Source organism: Etheostoma spectabile, unplaced genomic scaffold, assembly GCF_008692095.1.
Source record: "Etheostoma spectabile isolate EspeVRDwgs_2016 unplaced genomic scaffold, UIUC_Espe_1.0 scaffold285, whole genome shotgun sequence".
Lineage (NCBI taxonomy): Eukaryota > Metazoa > Chordata > Actinopteri > Perciformes > Percidae > Etheostoma > Etheostoma spectabile.
This window is the reverse complement of record NW_022605579.1, coordinates 964,708-983,450: the sequence shown is the minus strand read 5'-3', so window position 1 is coordinate 983,450 and position 18,743 is coordinate 964,708. Positions and strand designations below refer to the sequence as shown.

The 18,743-nt window shown below is 41.0% G+C and overlaps 1 long non-coding RNA gene across 1 annotated transcript; it reads right to left on the bottom strand.

The window, feature by feature from the left end:
- Positions 1–5,400: 5,400 nt before the first annotated feature.
- On the bottom strand, positions 5,401–17,772 carry LOC116686030 (uncharacterized). The gene is made up of 3 exons (XR_004331130.1): positions 17,760–17,772; positions 8,226–8,230; positions 5,401–5,531 (listed from the first exon to the last, which is right to left on the bottom strand). It is a non-coding gene; the product is annotated as an uncharacterized LOC116686030 (long non-coding RNA).
- Between the last annotated feature and the right edge of the window lie 971 nt (positions 17,773–18,743).

Here is an 18,743-nt window from a genome sequence, read left to right as displayed (position 1 = left end):
TTGGGGGGGGGGGGTTCAGACACAGAGGGAATACAGATATAGTCAAACCGACAGTATGAGTGCATGAAATTGTTTTTTTTTTACATTAAAGTATGTAAACAGGGTCTTGTAGAGACCCAAAATACAAATATATGACTGAAAATGAGCATAATATGGGACCTTTAAGACTGTTGCTACATACAGCGATGAAAGGATGATAGTATATGAGTCATGTCTTCGAATAAAATAAGATCACCAGCCGTGGTAATGCATACAGTATCCATCTCTCAACACATCTACACATTTATTTATCACGTCTGCTGTAACATCCCTTATGATATAGTGAGATCTGTAAGTAGCCAATATGAACAGCTCTGGATTGGCCTTTCCCGGTCTGAAAGGGTTTGTTCATGTGGAGCTGAGAGTGGCCAGAATCAATAAGAGAGAAAAATAGGAAAATGACATGGTTCTCTCCAGATGAAAGATCTAATCTCCAATATCCATTTACAGCTCAGGGCCTTGCACTAAAGCAGCAACACTGCATCACAGTTAGAGCAAAAACACAGATCTCATGGGCATGTCGCTGTCCGCATTCATCTTTGCACTCTCTCCTCAACAATGTTGGGGATTCTGAGGCCATGCACAATTTTCTACTTTAGCCGTTGTTGCTTTTATATATTTTTTTCTTTCATAAGTTCTTCATTCCGACCTCATAATGAGGGGAAGGAATGCGACTCGCGAGGGTGGATTTGCATTTGACATAAAGTCGCGTGCTGTTTCTGATGACAATTTAATACCCTCAATATAGTAGTCAAACTTAAAGTATTTCATTTTCATTGGCTTCCTATTACATTTGGGCTGCCCCTCCCCCCCACCCCCCCAGCTGAATATTCAAGTTGAATGAATACTGTGTGTTGCAGGCTGGCTGGGTCACATTAACAAACACTGACACGCATGTATTAAAAGCACACAACGTTCTGGGCCAAGACTTTTGCCTGCCGTTTGGTTTCCTTTTTTTTTTTCTCTCCTCCTCCTCCCTCTCTTCCTTCTTCATCCTTTCCTTCTGAAGGAGAGACGCCTTTGTAGTTTCTGTCTGCTCTTATCAGTCCTGGCATGAAGCACTTGCCTCTGCCACTGTCCTCATGTTCTCTGCAAGCTCCCACTTTTGTGTTGCCTAATGAACTCGGACCAAAATTAGACATACTCTTCAACTTTTAAACTGAAGGAGCCCCTTCAATGGTTCCTTTGTGAAGTGCTGCCACCGCTGTGAAGGGAGGGTGTGTGACTGAATGTGTGCGTGTCTGTGAGTGTGTGTGTGTGTGTATGTGTGTATGTGTCAAAAAGTAGTGGAATACTGGTCTGTTTTATGGTAGACATGAGGAATTTCGGCTTGAGCTTCAGTCAGCCCTCGGGCAACTGGAGCATGTTGTGATCTCCCTCTCTCTTCTCTATCCATACACACACACACACACACACACACACACACACACACACAAGCTTCTGATATTGAACATCCATTCATGTGTTATCAATTCTTTTTAAAAGAAACATCTTATAGGGACTTTTAGGAAATGAAAAAAGAGCCCAAACCAGTTATTGTTTTGGTCATGTGACCACAGGAGTTGAACCTTGCTTTGCTGCAAACATCAATTCAGATGTTCCGTTACTCAAATTTGGAAAAATCACTTATGTCATACCAGAGAGAGTGATTCTCTCAAACCAACTTTTTCTACTTTTACAGCTTTTCAGTTTTCTTTATTTTGTGCCATGTATTCTGGCGGACTGCGTGTACTGTATCCTATGTGGAAGTACATTTATTTTCCTGTGTGAACACACCACATACTCTAAACCTGAAATCGTCCAAATTGGTGTTGCAAGGTCTCTGCTTGACAACACAAAACACTCCTCTATTGATTCACGCATTCGTCTTTAATATTATGCTTTATTTTCCATGGTCTAATTAATTTCCATTCGTTGATTCCCATCCTATCTTTTTTTTTGCTCTACCCCCCTCCCCTGCAGTCACGCCTCACCCCTCTGCGTGGGGAGGAGGGAGAAGAATAAGGGAGGAGGAGGAGCAGGAGGAGGAGGAGGAGAAGCGAAGGGAGGGAGAGGAGGAGGATTATAAATCAAGGTAAACGGTGGCTGTTTAACCCCTGCTATGATGTCATTTCCAACAGTGCAGCAACCTGCTGGCTTCCTCTCCTCTGTTCAAAGCCCTACTGTACATTGCGCCATGCATGTCACCTTTGTGTAGCTGCATATAAAACACACACACACACACACACACACACACACACACACACACACACACAGCTCTCTACACACAAGCCCCTTCTGACATGTGTCTATTACTGTAAAGCAGGCGGGGGGATTATTGGGGATAAGAGGCGGGGGAGTTCCGACAACGTACAGCTGCAGTAAGAATAGTAGCTGGCACAACAAGGTTATAATTAGTTTTACTTTTTCGGAAATATTAAGTATGAATGCTTACATATTTAGTGTCTTTAGTTTGTTTTTGTCAGAGTCAGGCACAAAGGTGTAACTTTGTGCTTAACATTGGGGTGAGGGCGGATGAGGGGGATCTCCACTTTTGAGCAAAATTGAAATCTTGAGCATATCACACACTTCATCTTCTGCATTCTGGTGGGTTTTTTTTCTGCATCAATTTAAAGTGCAAATGTGTTGAATAATGTAAAGGAAATAGGTATTTGGGTGGGTGGCACTGACCAGTTTTGATTATGGGGGGGGGGTTAACCCCCCTGTAAATTACGCCTATGGCCAGGCATAACATCTCAGAAGTATGTAACATTAGTACATGTTGGAGAACTATGGCCATGATGGTTAATGCTTAATCTTCGTGCTACTTTAGTGTCCGATGTGGCACAGCTCCGTCTGTTGGAATGTCTACTCCGTTCAGTTTCTTGCGTTCATTTCTATTATTATGGGGGGTGCACAGGGACTCTCTCACTCTCACTCCCTCACTTAGATAAAATTCCACTTCACCACTGACATCCATTAGCCCCCAGGCAAACAAATATTTACAGCTGTTCACAGAAATCTGAGGGAAAAAGTTTCTCTCCATCATCAAGTATAGTAACATCATGTGCCTTAGAATCCATTTAGGTGGCTTATTTAATACAATTCCGAGTCTATGTGCATTAACATGACGAGGCTAAATGTGAATTTTTGTTATTGATTATGCCTAATATGTTTCTGTGTCATTAATGGAGCGTCAGATGTGTTCAGGGCTGCCTGTTCTTCAGCAGGACTGCATAAAATATTAAAGCAATGTGAGTTGGAAAGCTTTTCAACTAGTGCTGAAACATACAAAGACATAGTTTGCTTAGTTTATCATATAATAACAACATCTGTTCTGTTTTATCTACTCAGCAGTCAGTTTAACATATTATCTCAGAAGGCCTACTGCTAGATTAGTCCAGGATCGGCACCTGGCATTAGTGGCGTTTTCTTTCTCTAGAGTTTGTGTGCATGTTGAAGGGTGATACTGGTCTAGCATTGGCAGAAAAATGTCCACAGTGCTGTGGAGTAAAAGGTCTGGCTACTCCACACACTCATTCTAGGATAGGGGGAAAGCTCCGGACGCAGTTTCAGTTTCACTTGCTCTGGTGGAACATTTGCACTAAAGAAAACGACACATGCAATATTAAATGAAGTCAACTATTCACACAAGACGGTAACCTGAGCTATTTAAAATAGCTGTTAAACCTCATTTGCTCTGAGTTTATCTCCACTTTGTCCACAGCAATCCCACCAATTGGTCCCAAAAACGTCCCAGTTAGAGAGGAAATGCCGTTTTTTGGGGGGCTTTTCCCTATATTCGATAGTGACAGTGGATGGACAAGAAAGGGGGAGAGAAGAAGAGGGGATGACAGGTCGGACTCAAACCTGGGCTGCTGCCAAGGACCCAGCCTGCATGGGGCACACCCTCCTACTGGGTGAGCCAGAGGTCCCCCCAAAATGCCGTAAACCTCTTCTTTATAAATCTTTTCAAGAATTCCCTAAAAGAGCCAAGCAGGCCCGCCTTGTTGCATGATCCAAATTTTCTTTAAAACTTGCTAGCTCAAAAGTTGTTGTTGTTGTTCCCCGATGCGAATAAAGTTTTAGAACGGCAACACACAGAGAGCGGAAGATGAGGGACATCGGATGTCAGGCAATCATCCTGGAAATGTACTACCAAGTACTCATTGCTGGGTCACTGGTCAGTCACTATCCTCCCACAAATTAAACTAAAAAATCCAACACTTGTGTTATCATCCTGAGCATGACCACTTTACATTCCACTGACACGCCTGCCAATCTTATGACAGCAAAGAGCAGTGACTGATGTAGGAAGTGTGAGGTGTGAATGTCACAATTGACTAATGTCAGCCATCCTTTTAACCTTTTTTTTCTTCTTCTGGTGGGAGTACCAACCCAATGGCTTTTCCCTGCATCAGGTCTCTCCACCTCTCCAAGTCTACAGAAAGACAAGGAAGTAAGGAAGGGAGGAGGAGAGGAGACAAGGAGGGAGGAAGCTCATAGAGACTTGATTAGTGTGTTGGTGTGTGTAAGTGTCCTAGTGGAAGACTGATGTGTACTTGAGATGGTATGCGCTTTGCCCTCAGGTTCAATGACATTTAAAACACCGGAGAGTGGAAAAAATGACAGAAGCTGTGTGTGTGTGTGTGTGTGTGTGTGTATGTATTCACATAGACCTATTTAGGCTGGAGGCCCACCCTGACACCTCTCTGTAACAGTATGGTAAGATTGTGTATGGTAATTAGATTCAAGTAAGTATAACCTTAGTGGACCACCAAAGAACAAATGAATAGTTTCTACATTTGAGCAATCAAGTGGCACCTTGTTGGAACAAAACATTCTGAGTAATTATTACTTGTATTATTTGGTAGGTTTCCACTCAAATGATTTGACTAAAAAGTAATGTTGCTAATATTGTTTAGTGTGTTTGATAATAAGACTGAGGACCAGATTTATTAAGGCCTTTGCGCCTGATTTTCAGGTGCAGATGTGCATTCTGCCCATACACTGTTTATATTAATGGACAAAGCATCCAATTATACGAAGTGCTGCAAATGTAGAAGAGCCTTAAACCTGCATTCTGTCTGAATTCCAGCAAGGGGCAACACATTCAGTTGCAAAAGGAGGTCGGTTTCTGTAGAAGTCTATGAGGAGGTCGGTTTCTGTAGAAGTCTATGAGCAGGTTGGTTTCTGTAGAAGTCTATGAGAAGGTCGGTTTCTGTAGAAGTCTATGAGCAGGTTGGTTTCTGTAGAAGTCTATGAGGAGGTTGGTTTCTGTAGACGTCTATGAGAAGGTCGGTTTCTGTAGAAGTCTATGAGCAGGTTGGTTTCTGTAGAAGTCTATGAGGAGGTTGGTTTCTGTAGACGTCTATGAGGAGGTTGGTTTCTGTAGAAGTCTATGAGAAAGTGATCCACTTTTCTCTTGATTATTTACCTCAATCTACATTTTCATAATCAGTTTTTGGTCTCAATTGCTAGTGTTAAGTGTTCTGCAACAAAGAATGATGTTCCTTGTTTGAATTATGGTCTTAATGGTGTTGATTTTATACTGAAGCAGGGGGTGTTTTAGGGCGTGGCTTTGATGTGATTGCCCGTGAAAGTGTGTAACGAAATGTGACTCCTCACTCCTCCCTCTCGTCTAAAATCGTCAACATCCGCAACCAGGAAGCTCAACGACGGTATAGCAGATCTCCACAAACCAATGGGTGATAGCATCACACATGCTCTGTCCATTAATATTAACAGTGTATGGTTCTGCCCAAAACAATGCATGTTGTCTAAAGTGTTTCAAAGCTTTTTGCAAGCATTAAGGGAAAGATCTTGTTAATGGGCCGGGTTTATGTATCGCTTCTCTAGATCTAACGACCACAGAAAGTGCTTTACACACCACAAGCACCTTTTACCCCATTCACACACGTATTCATAGAAACATTCACACACACATTCATACGTCCATTCATACACTGGTGGCCGAGGCTGCCATACAAGGTGCCGAGTGCTTTCTGAGAGGTTTCCACCTCTCAAGAACAGAGGAAAAAGGAACTATGAATTGCCCTTTAGCTTAGCATGTTAGCATGGTAACAATGAGCCAAAGTTTTGGACAAATAGAAATGTTGATGGTTCTAGATCAACATTCACAACATTGAATATAATCAACTCTTTGGCATAAGATGCCAAACAGTTTAGTATAACAGTCAAAATATCAATAATGACCCAGTTCTAAAATACTAATGTTTTATAGTCAGCAGTTCAGATGATACTGTGTTTTTCAGAGAAATCTTAAGCATTAATAACAGACATTTCTTGGAGTTTTAACACTGTTTTTAAGTACTGGTGCCTCAATATTCAAATGTTTTCATCCAATATTTGACTGTTTCCAGTCATCTGTTTATTCAAGTTGAATGGCTACTTATACCAAGGATTGGATTAGCTCTGTTCCATTCACTGCATGAACAAGTCGTTTGTTGTGTGATATCACTGCCATTGTTTCCAGTGGAAATCAGAGTTTTGTTGGCTTAACCCTTGTGTTGTCTTCCTGTAGACCATGAACTTGTTGTCTTTCTGGGTCAAAATTGAAAATGAACTTTTTTTGGCCCTTTTTTCAATGCTTTTGAAGCTTCTTTAAATGTTTTTGTAACTTTTCACACATGTTCAATAAACCTAACTTTTTTGACTTCATACCTAACTTTTTAATTTAAAGGAAACAGAAAATATGAATTATTTAGTCACGGTTTGGAATCCATTAAAACAATTACTTTTGGGCAATTTGGTTGAAAGAAACCTATATTTCTGATGTAAAACAACTTTAGAAATGGGTCAAATTTGACCCGAGGAAAACATGAGGGTTGAGTCATATTTTTTCCATTATTAGTACATAGTAATTCGTCCATGATTTTGATATTGGGACATGCTAAAGTAGAATTGTTGTCAAACAATATGGAGATTTATCTGGCAAACCTTTGTACTGTGCAATGGTGGACTAAGTTAATAAGTTAAATGGTATGTAATTTAAATAAACTGAGAGGTTGGTCCAGCTGGGAGGAGGCCTCGGGGAAGACCCAGGACTAGGTGGAGGGATTATACCTCCAACCTGGCCTGGGAACGCCTCGGGTTTCCCCAGTCGGAGCTGGTTAATGTGACTCAGGAAAGGGAAGTTTGGGGGCCCCTGCTGGAGCTGATGCCTCCATGACCCGACCCCGGATAAGTGGATGAAGATGGATGGATGGATGGATGGATGGATGGATGGATGGATGGATGGATATGAGGTTTTTGATTTAAAAAACAAAGATAGAAAGAGGTTTTATAACTTATCACACTGACACAAAGACAGCTCACAAACACGTGACATCAAACTTCTGGAAAACCAACATTTTAATATGACTAAAGTGTTTTATATTTATGGATCTTACTGTAAGTAGGGCCACAAACAACTCACTGTCGGCCGCTGTTTACACTTTAAAAAAGAAAAACCTTACTTTCACAAACAGAAACCGTTTCAAACAGTTTTCTAACCAGATATAAATACTTTGCTATTATAAAAAAAAAACAGAACTATGGCCTATAGACTGTGTATTGGGAGGAGAAAAAAAACACAGGGTACATTTGGGCTCAGGCTGAAAATTCTGATAAGCTGTAGGTCAAGGGTCGGGCTCGGGCCAGGGCCAGGCTAGGGCCAACATTTTAAGCCTGTGCAGGGCTCTAGCCTGCATCACATTTTCTCCACTGGAAGGGCACCCTAGAGGACCCCGTCTCAGGTTTTCTTCTGAAAGGGCACTCTAGAGGACCCTGCATCACAATTTCTCAACTGGATTGGCGCCCTGGAGGACATTGTATCAGGTTTTCTTCTAGAAGGGCACCCTACAGGACCCTGCATCACGTTTTCTCCACTTAAAGGGCACCCTACAGGACCCTGCATCACATTTTCTCCACTGGAAGGGCACCCTAGAGGACCCTGTGTCAGGTTTTCTTCTAGGAGGGGACCCTAGAGGACCCTGTCAGGTTTTCTTTTGGTAGGGCACCCTAGAGGACCCAGCATCCTAATTTCTCCACTGGAAGGGCACCCTCCAGGACCCTGCATCACGTTTTCTCCACTGGAAGGGCACCCTAGAGGACCCTGTATCCTATTTTCTCCACTGGAAGGGCACCCTACAGGACCCTGTATCACGTTTTCTTCTGTAAAGGCACCCTATGACACCCTGCATCACATTTTCTCCACTTGAGGGGCACCCTCAGGGGCACTTTATTATGTCTTCTTGCACATTAGGCAATTATCCCCCCCCCACCTAGATCAAGATCAAGAAAGTTTTTGCATTAAATAGCTCCCTTCACAGATGCTTTTAAACTTTTCTATAAAACCTTCATTTTCTGTATTTGTTTGGTAAAGTTTCAATCTTAATCTGTCATTCTGTCTCTCTACAGAAGGATACCACTACCACCGCTGCCAGGGGCATGGAAGACAGACACACACACACACGCACACACAGAATGGACAACATACACAGGCCGCTGCTACACACATTCCCTGGCTGGGCTTGATAAATGGGCCTAGTTTAAATTATTTTGTGCAGATCTCATTTAGGCCCTTGAAGAAGAGATCCAGCCTGTTTATTCATTTCACATTTGCACCCGGGCTTCAATATCTCTGTCTATGCCTGCAAAGGATTTACCCTCCTCCCATCCAAGAAGGGGAAAAAAAAAACCTGTAAAGAAAAGACAGAAAGAGACAGAGAGACATGGAGGGAGAGAGAAAAAAGCAATTTACACAATGTACATAAAATGATGCGCTCAGAGTTTGATAACCTGCATAAATTATAGAGTATAATTAAATATTATACCCCGTGAATCACCAAGGAGAGAGGATGGTGGGAGAACAGACTAGAGGATAAAAGCACGGAGTGGGGAGAGAAAGAGATAGAGAGGGGAAGAGAGAGAGAGAGAGCTAAAACAAAAGATGGGGAAGATGAGAGGAAGACGAGAGAGCATTGGTTCCAGGCTTGGATCTCATAATTGTTTTTATTGATTATTTCTTAAGGTGAAATAGTTTTAAGATGGATAAGAACAGAGAGTCAGGTGTGGGAAGGGCAGACACCAGGGCGATGGAATTTATATGAAAGAAATGTCTTTTTTTTTCTACTAAAAAGAATCAAGTCGGCTTTTTGGCATTGTCGGATTGCCTCTGTGGTGGCCCATATAAATTAAATGGAATATTAAAAATTTAAATTGTTCGGCAAAGGGTAGGCGTGGAGGCCGTTTCTGGTGAGCGCACAATTGACCCAAAAATATATTCAAATTAGCATAGCTAAACAGATTCTGCTCACTGGGGAGGTGGGGGTTACTACGTTTGTGTGTGTGTGTGTGTGTGCTGAAGAACATGGACATATTTGTTCACTCTCTTGTTCTTCTTTGACCCCACAAGAGAGAGAAAGACAAAAAGATAAGAAGAAGAAAGTAATATAAAAAGAGAGAGAATATATTCAGTATAGCAGCTGTCATTGTGCGGAATAGAGCGGGGTGAAGACCGAGGCTGAGACAACTATTGGGACGACTGGAATAAAATACCATTTTAGCATCATGCACTTCATCCCACTCATAAGCTCAGAGACAATATATAATCTTGAATAACTAATGTAATCTTGATTGGCCTGAAGTCCAAACCACATGTTGTGATGGAGAGACGCTTAATGAAAAACTAGGCCAAAACACGACAGCCATGCTGTGACACAGCACTACACTTAGGCACAGTGGCGCTTTGAGCTAAATGCATGCTCATCATGACAATGCTAACATACTGATGTTCAGCAGGTCTAGTATTGCCAGACCTATCTCCACTGGGCTGTGGAGTAAGGTCTGGCTCCTCCACACATCCATTCAGGGATAGGAGAACAAAAATTGCTTTAAACCAATCACAAGGAAGTTTTAGGAAGGAACTTGTTTTGGTGGAACATTCTCACCCCGCAAAAGAAAATGCCACATTACATGGTTAAACCTCATCAGCTCTTACAAGTGTATCGCCGTGTGTACTTCGTCAACAGCAATCCACCAATCGGTTCCAAACCGACCCAGTTAGAGAGGAAATGCCCTAAACGTATTCTTTTTAAATCTTTACAATCAATTCCCAAAAGAACCAAGCAGGCCTGCCTTGTTGGACCATCCAATTGTTGACATTTTCAGTTTGTAGCTTGCTAGCTCGAAGTCGTCGTTGTTTCCCGTATGAACAGAGTTTGGGAATGGCAACACACAAAGCGAAAGGTGATGGACAATATTTATTGCTAATATCATCTATTATTAGTATTACTATTAGTAATTATTTATTAGTTTTGTAGGTCAGAAATTGGTTAACTTGGGCCTTGTCTATAGCCTCAATGTTCTACTTCCGGGATTGTTCCGTTGCTGACGAAACTTCCGCTGGACTTGGATCCGTTACCTTGGGCTTTCTTTGTGTTGGCGTTCTAACCTCTGGTGGATTTCTGAGGACTATGGTTACCGGTCCTCAGATCTCTGCAGGGTGAATCCAGACAGCTATCTGTCCAATCTGAGTTTTCTGTTGCACGACTAAATCAACTTTTGAATGTATACTCATGTTCCACCAAAACAAGTTCCTTCCCGAGGCTATTTTGCAGTGGCTCAGAAAGAAATACCAATAAACCAGACCACGTTTTCCTCCAATCCCGGAATGCTGTGTGGACTAGCCAGACCCTCCTCCGCAGCTCTTTGGAGAAAGGTCTGGCAATGAGAGACCAGTGTTGGCCTAAATGAACCAAAATCTCTGGTAAAGTGAATCAGGCAAAGTTAACACTAACCTTGATTTAATGTTGTTTACAGTGTAGCCTGGAATAAGTAGGAAGAAATGCGACTCTACCAAGCCACAGCCGAACCAACCAATCACAGTTCTTGCGGTCTTCGTCGCTGCGTTGTAAAGTCACATTCCTGGGGAGGTGCGTGCGAGGCTACGACGTAGAATCCAAATCTATGCGTACCTCGTACAAACCTGCATACGAATCTACGCTATTTAATACAGAACCATAAATCAGGCTTGATAGTCACTAGCTGAAAATATGAAGAAAAAAGATCTAACTTCAGAAACAGAAACGTCATCGACTGACCGCGGATATGAGCACAGAAATGAAATCTTAGCACCAATGATGGATGAAATAAGGGGAATGTTCAGCATTGAAACTTAATCCTTGTGTAGTGTTCATATATACTTTTATAGCAATAACAATTGATGTAAAAATACTTAACAGATGTTGACTTTAGCTCAATTACCACTGATGTATACATCATTTATGGTTCATATCTGCCATAAACCCCTGTGAGATCACATTTGTCATCATATGATCAATTTCGTTTTTTGGGAGAAAGCAAGGAAATCTACGGAGCCCCAGTGGTGACATGGAGGGAAAAAAAGATGTAATCATGTCGTGCTACTAGCTAACTAGATACTAGCTAGCACGCTATGTGCTAGCTCCCTGCTAGCGCCCTGCTAGCTAGCTAAGTTAGCCTTATTGTTTGTTGGATTTACGAGATCTAGCAAATGAAACTCAGTATCTCGCAAAACAAAGTAAAAATCCCACACAAAAAAAATAAAGAAATTAAATCATAATTTATAATTAATTATAAAATATAATTTGGTATTTAACCAAATACATGTAGTGAGGACTTTTTTGTTCATTTATTTATTTTTTTTTTTTTTTCCCCCCTCCATATCATCTCCAGGCCTCAGTAGAAGTCCAATTACAAAAAGGTAAAAACAATAGGAATAGCATCATTTTTCATTCATCAAACATTGAAAGCTGGTCCCGCAGACACCCAAAATTAAACGTCTCACAAATACTTCTTGAGTAACAAAGTACTTCCGACCAATTTGCCCCTAGATGCGAGACAAACTCTCACACACACATAAAGGAAGCCCCAGTTCAGTGTGTATCCTTAAACGACGGGTCCTTTAAAATCTACACTGACATGTAAGTTATGGCTGATAACACAAGACCAGTGTGCGCCGAGCAAACTCAAGTCTTTAGCTTTCAAGTAAAAACACACCATCTAACGACCACTCCATCTTTGTCTCCCTCCCTCTCTCGCCCATTGTTTATTCAAATTTTACAGATGGGGTACTTTTTCCAGTTCAGCACCTTCGCCAGTTTTGTGAGAGAACGGCATTATGCCTGTGTTATTATGCAATTCATCACCAATAATAGATTTGTTTACGGGGGCCCCCGTCTCTCGCCCGCTCTCAGCGCTGCATTTTGAAAATAATAATAATAATACATAGTGTATAATGACGGTAATGGTACGAAGGCTTTGATAATAGATGTGCTGGGAGGGATAAGGGAGCCCTGATCAGCCTGGGTCTCAGCTCAATTGTCTTCAAAGCACTGTTTAATGTAGAATAGGCATCCTGGGAGATTGTCTCGAAACCAAGAAAAAGGTGGGTGTACGGATAAGAGAAATGAACGCACCGAAGGGGGTGTGCACGCAAGCGCACACACACACACACACACACACACACACACACACGAGCAGACATACACTACATACTCAAATAAGCTCTCACACAACCACCCACTGGTGCGTCTCTCCTCGAAGGGCCCTCTGGTGTAAATGTGTTAAAACTCTCCCTTGGTCTTTGGCTTCTGCTGAATAAATCTGTGTTTTAGTCTTCACTTTAGCACTTTAAACTCGGGGTATTTCCAGCATGTTTTCTCTCTGCCTCCTCCTGGGCTTTAACTGAGATCTCAAGCTGCTGACGGATTTAGCAGCACTAGCTTTGTGAGCGTGCGCGGGTACATGTAGGTGAGAATGTTTTTGTTTGTTGCTTTCCCCAGGAAAAAGTACACTTCAAGCACGCACTTCTTCACATTCAAGCAACAATATACTAGTCTAGTAGCCAGCCCATAGAGCCCCATTGTGAACCCGGAAATGTTGAGTACACCAAAGTTTTATTGCAGAAATGTGAAGTTGGTCCCAGTATACAGAAAATGACGGATGCTAATTTGCATATGTTGAGCAATTTGCATAGTTAGCATAATAGCATTAGTAGCTTAATCGTCCAGTTTGACCACTATTTTGCACTGTATGGCCAATTTCTACAATATGTAAGTGGTTAGAGGATGCTGATTTTTTCGGCATTTTGAGATTCAAAGAACTAATTTAGGACTTATTGTGATTTATTTAGGTAAGTTCCCATTACTTTCAGGCGTATAAGGTTATTTTTGTTAAACACATCTTACATTTCAGAATTAGCGAATTGGCCAGATCGACCTAGATTTTGCACTGTGCCATCAGTTTCTACAATATTGGAATGATTTAAGAGGTTTAAGAGGACGTTAAATTCAATTCTGGCACTTTCAGACTTCAAAATGGTAATTCTATAACAAATTTGGATTCATTTAGACACATTTTTTATTAACTCAGGACGTTTAGGTTATTTTCATGGTAAACACTATAACCTTACATTTCAACTCTTGCTCTTTGATGTGAATGTTGATGACCTAAATTTGTTGACATTTTTTGAGGTTAGGTCATGTTTTCCTGCAAATAAGATGTGGCAGCTAGCTGTTGTAGTTGTAATAAGTATGTAGTAAAGCAAGGGAGCATAGTCTAGTTTTAAAGTAGTTGAAACATTTTTTATTATGGAAAACGTAATCATTAAAGAAAGTAGTTTCACCAAATAGCATATCATCCTTAAACAGAACGCCGCCGTTATTAGCTCATAGCCATATCGAACAAGCTAATCACAAACCACCAAAACTTTAAGGAACAATAATTTTTGGTACAACATAACTTAAGTTGTGTGCTCTGCAACAGAGCTTGTTGGTAAACGCTGTCCTGCGCATGTGCAAGATGTCACGCATGCACAGATGAACCATGATGAAATGGATTTATGACCTTACGATACTGCACAATCTGTTCCCGTAGTAGTTAAGAAAGTCCGTTCACCGCCACTGGAAAGCTAACTGTAGTTTAGTGACAGCTAATTCAGCTAACCACCAGCTGAGAAAGCATGTAAAAGACCCTCAAAACTGAAAATAACTGTTGAAATATATAACAGCGTTACGTCAGTTCTACTTGTGCTCATTTAAGGAAGTTTTTCCTCGCCACTGTTGCACTGTTGCTTGCTCTGGAGGAAACTACATAGAACTGTTGGGACCTACTCTACTGTAAAGTGTCTCGAGATAACTCGTTAGAATGATACTATAATAAAATTGAATTGAAATTAAAATACAATCACTCGAAACATGGTCTTTATTATTACTGTAAAATCTAGTTTAGCTGTAGCTGCTTTCGTACTGTTTACTTTGAATAACGTTATTTTAGGCTGAATCAAACTGTCAGCTGTGATTAGTCAAAATAGCGTTAGCTAAATTAGCATCAGCTTGCCGGTGCAGGTAACCGTCTCTTAGCTAATTCATGGTTCCAGTCTGCCATACCCAGCCACAGATGTTGTCATTGCGTCCCAGCTCATCACGTGGTTTGGCCATCGTCTGGGACAGTGGTGCTCTTGCAGCCAGCAGGACGTCGGCTTAATTGTTACGACACCCAAATTTGTTGTCTTTGACAGATATTTGCGGTGTCTGCACAAGGACCATGAGAGACATAGAAGAGCAGGACAGAGCTCCACAGAGTACAAGTCTCATTGACTACACCTTACCTAGGCGAGACAAAGTCTTGAAAGACAAGACAACAAACAAAGGCTGAGCAAAACTCCTGTGTACTTTCATGTAGGAATATATCATGATGGTCAGTAAAGCTGACAGCATTGCCACTCATGATGGGCGGATATATCACTTATAACTTACATGTTGTCAGACATGGGGCTTCAACTGTTCACATTCTCAGTGATGACACGATGTCTTTGTGCTTTATGCTTTATTGGTGTTAGAAGGCTGGGTATAATAACTAACCTACAGATAAAATGGCACAATTCTCAGCATAAATGCCCTTGCAGAGAATGGGTGACCAATGTGGTTCCATTCTGGCCATGCATGCTCTTTCGGGATGTGATTCCCCCTCATATCCTGTTGGGAAGGGGAAGGTGTCTGCAATCAATGCCATAAGAGAGTCCTGGTAAGCTTCTCCACTGCATTGGAGAGGCAGGAGCCCCAAAGTTACAGATCACAAAAGCAACAAGGGCTTTCTTTTGGCTCTGTACAATCAGAGGAACTTTGTAACCTGAAGCAGCCAGGTATGGAATTTACCAAAACGCGCCAAGGTCCCCAGCACTGAAGTCACTAGCTTGCTTCATGGAAGACGTGTCCCCCTACAGGCACTGCTATGGAAAGCAGCAGACCATCTTATCTATCCTCTCTTTTCTGTCATCATCTTCTCAGACCCTTATCCCTCTCTTTGTGCTCTTGGTGTTGTATAAGTATGATGCACACCACCATCATTGCCTTTGCAGAAACACTAACTGGTAGGCTACAGGCCAGACCTACAGCTGTACAAATGCACTTTGCTGAGTGCAAGGTTTCAACCCGGCTTTGCAACCACAGTGACAAGTAACAAAACAGGAGGAACAATGGACTTGAATCCTGGGTGGGCATAATCAGTTCCTCTCCTTCCTTTAGGCCCATAGTCTTATCCCATCCAAAATAAGGAGATATCACCAGCTGGTGGATCAGGTGATGAGGTGCTTTTGTTAATTAATTGGAGTCATAGCAGTATGCTTGAAGTGGTAGCCAATGTGTGCTTTGTGTAGTGCGGAGGTAAGGCCCTCTTGGTTAGCCTTGCGTCTGGCGGGCTGACTCGGTTGGCCCAGAATCAGTTTTAAGCTTCAGCTTAAGTACACCCTGAAAACAATGCATCAACATTCACAAAAGCACTCATGATTCTGAAATGTAAGATTGTGTTTACATAAAAATAACCATAATTATGCCTGAAAGTAATTGGAAATACCAAAAAAATCACAATAAGTACTAATATTAGCTCTTTGAAATCTGAAAAAGCCAGAAAAGAAATCAGCATCCTCTAAAACCCCTAAAACCACTCACATATTGTAGAATGGGCATACAGTGCAAAATAGTGGTCAAACTGGACGATAAGCTAATAATGCTAATTATGCTAATTATGCAAATTGCTCACACTAGCAAATTAGCATCCGTCATTTCCGTATAATGGGGACATACTTCACATTCTGCAATAAAAACTTTGGTGTACTCAACATTTCCGGGTTCACCTAGTTGGCTACTAGACTATACTGTAACAGTCAAAAGTGACGTTTTTAACATAACTCATTGTCACCGGATGTAGTTCCTAGATTGAAGATGAATTATGAAAACACTAGCCTTTACATTTTAGCCTCTAGGGAAAAGGCCACAATGAAAATAAGGTTCTGGGTGGGAACCACAATCTGACAGACACTATAGTTACAAAAAAAAAAATCAGCTGAAAAGGGCTTTAAACCTACATTAATCAATATCATGGATTTTTAACCAAGGTTATAACATACTAAGTGGAACAAACATTGTTGTTCACTAAAAATAAAAATAAAAAGAGGCATCATAAAAAAACAATAACTAAATCTGCAATGTCTGTTTGCCCTCGCACCTCAAAAAGAAACTGCTGAGTTCAATGATACCTCACACCAGACTCTACCTTAAATGGATCACCAGTTGTGAAAGGGGGCGTGGTTAAGCATGGGGGGCGGGCTAAACTATTTAACCCAGAAAAACGGCTTTTTATTATAACGTGAAAGTGTCTTATACTGATTCAATTCAATTTTATTTATAGTATCAAATCATAAAAGCTATCCCCAGACACTTCACAGATGAAGTAGGTCTAGACCACACTCTACAATTTACAAGGACCCAACAGTTCTAGTAATTCTCCCAAGAGCAAGCAGTGCAACAGTGGCGAGAAAAAACTCCCTTTTAAGGAGATGAACCCATAACCCTTTGTCACATTTACCACGGCTCAACATCCATTTTTTTTCCGTGTAAATGCACTAGTGCGTATAACTTTTAAAATGACATGCACTTACATTTTTTTTACCAGCACCATTTGGGGTGTTTGTCAACTTTTCCATTTAGACTGAGATGGAAAAATGACTTTATATTTGACATACAATGTTAATGGAGCTAACTTTCCATTTAATGATAGATATTCTTATTCTTATTAGTGTTACATCACTATGTTGTTGCCACTCCTGCTGCCCTTCTTATAACTTATTGCTCTTGTTGATACTAGCGTCCATTTCACTAGGGATGACATCATTATCTTCCAACTGAATTTTTTTCCCATTCCTTTTGTTTTGTGTAGGTGTATGACGGGTTACAAGTACATTGCAAATGTGCCTGTATGTAAAGATACTCCACTATATTTCAGAGGGAAATTCTGTACCTTCTGTACTATCATTTATATTTACTTTGTGTAGTAAAGTAAAACATAAGTCCAATCCTCTATCAACTTTCATGTGACCACAACTTTACATATTGCTGGTAACCTTTGCCTTTTCTGATCCACTTGCTCCAGGGAAGAGGTGTGCAAAAGCACTTTTGAATCAAATATGACCCCGTTTTCTAAGTTTCTACATGAAAAAAATATGAGTTTCTTCTAAATGGTTCTATACACAAAACAGGCCGTGATTATTATATATAATTATATATATAGATTATATATTGTCTCTTAGCTTATGAGTGGGATGAAGTGCATGATGCTAAAATGGTATTTTATTCCAGTCGTCCCAATGGTTGTAATCAACATACGTTCCTCTGATCTTAACTATTAGTAAAATAGTTAACAATTTCAAGTTTTTTTAAACTCAAAATGTTGATATAATTTAACACGAATGAGATTGTTTTCACCATGAAATCCAAAAAATAAGTGTAAAACTAGTGGTAATGAAGTCTGGTTGGAAGATGTAACACAAAATCATAATGACAATGATACTTTATACTTTATGCTTTATAAACAGGCAAAACAACGGGGGGCCAATTTTGACCCTGGACAAACACACAAGGGTTAAAAGAAGACACTGCGCTGGCTTCCCTAATCTCCTCTGGCAGGTCATATAATAAATATTTATATATTATATAACAATGGAGGGGCTCGAGCAGAAAAGGCCTGATCACATGTATGGTTTCCCCTACTGCAGACATGAGGAAGTATGGAGTTATCTTCCGTAGTATATTATAATATAGTTATATAAGTCACAGGCATACACACACATACATCCTTACTTTCAAATTTAGGAGAAAACACATCATGCATGGAGGATGGACAGAGGAGCAGAGCAATGTAGGACAGGTATGGCCCATTATAACATGTGATAGGAACTCACTGACACACACACACACACACACACACACACACACACACACACACTCCATATGTCGCCAGGTGTGGCTGTCACCCTCCCCTGCCCTGTGCACCAATATAATCAATTTAACAGGATAGTTTCATCATCAAATATCCAAATGATGATTGCTTACTTTATCTAATCTCCTAATGCCAGTGCCCTCTAAATGCATGGAGGGTAATCATGTTTTTTTTCCCTGCTTGTTGCTATACCCATGTATGTGTGGGCTTCAAACCGCCTGGATGGGTGCGGGTTGCCTGTTTTATTTTGGCAAAACACTGGGGAATGCTGAAGCACCGCAGAATGCCTCTTGTAATCATATTTCTTGATGTGTGTGTGTGTTTGTGTGTGTGTGTGGGCTCTTTTTTCTGCTGTTTGTGATTGGCGTTGAATGCAAAGTGACTGTCAGTGATCCTCATGAATGCCG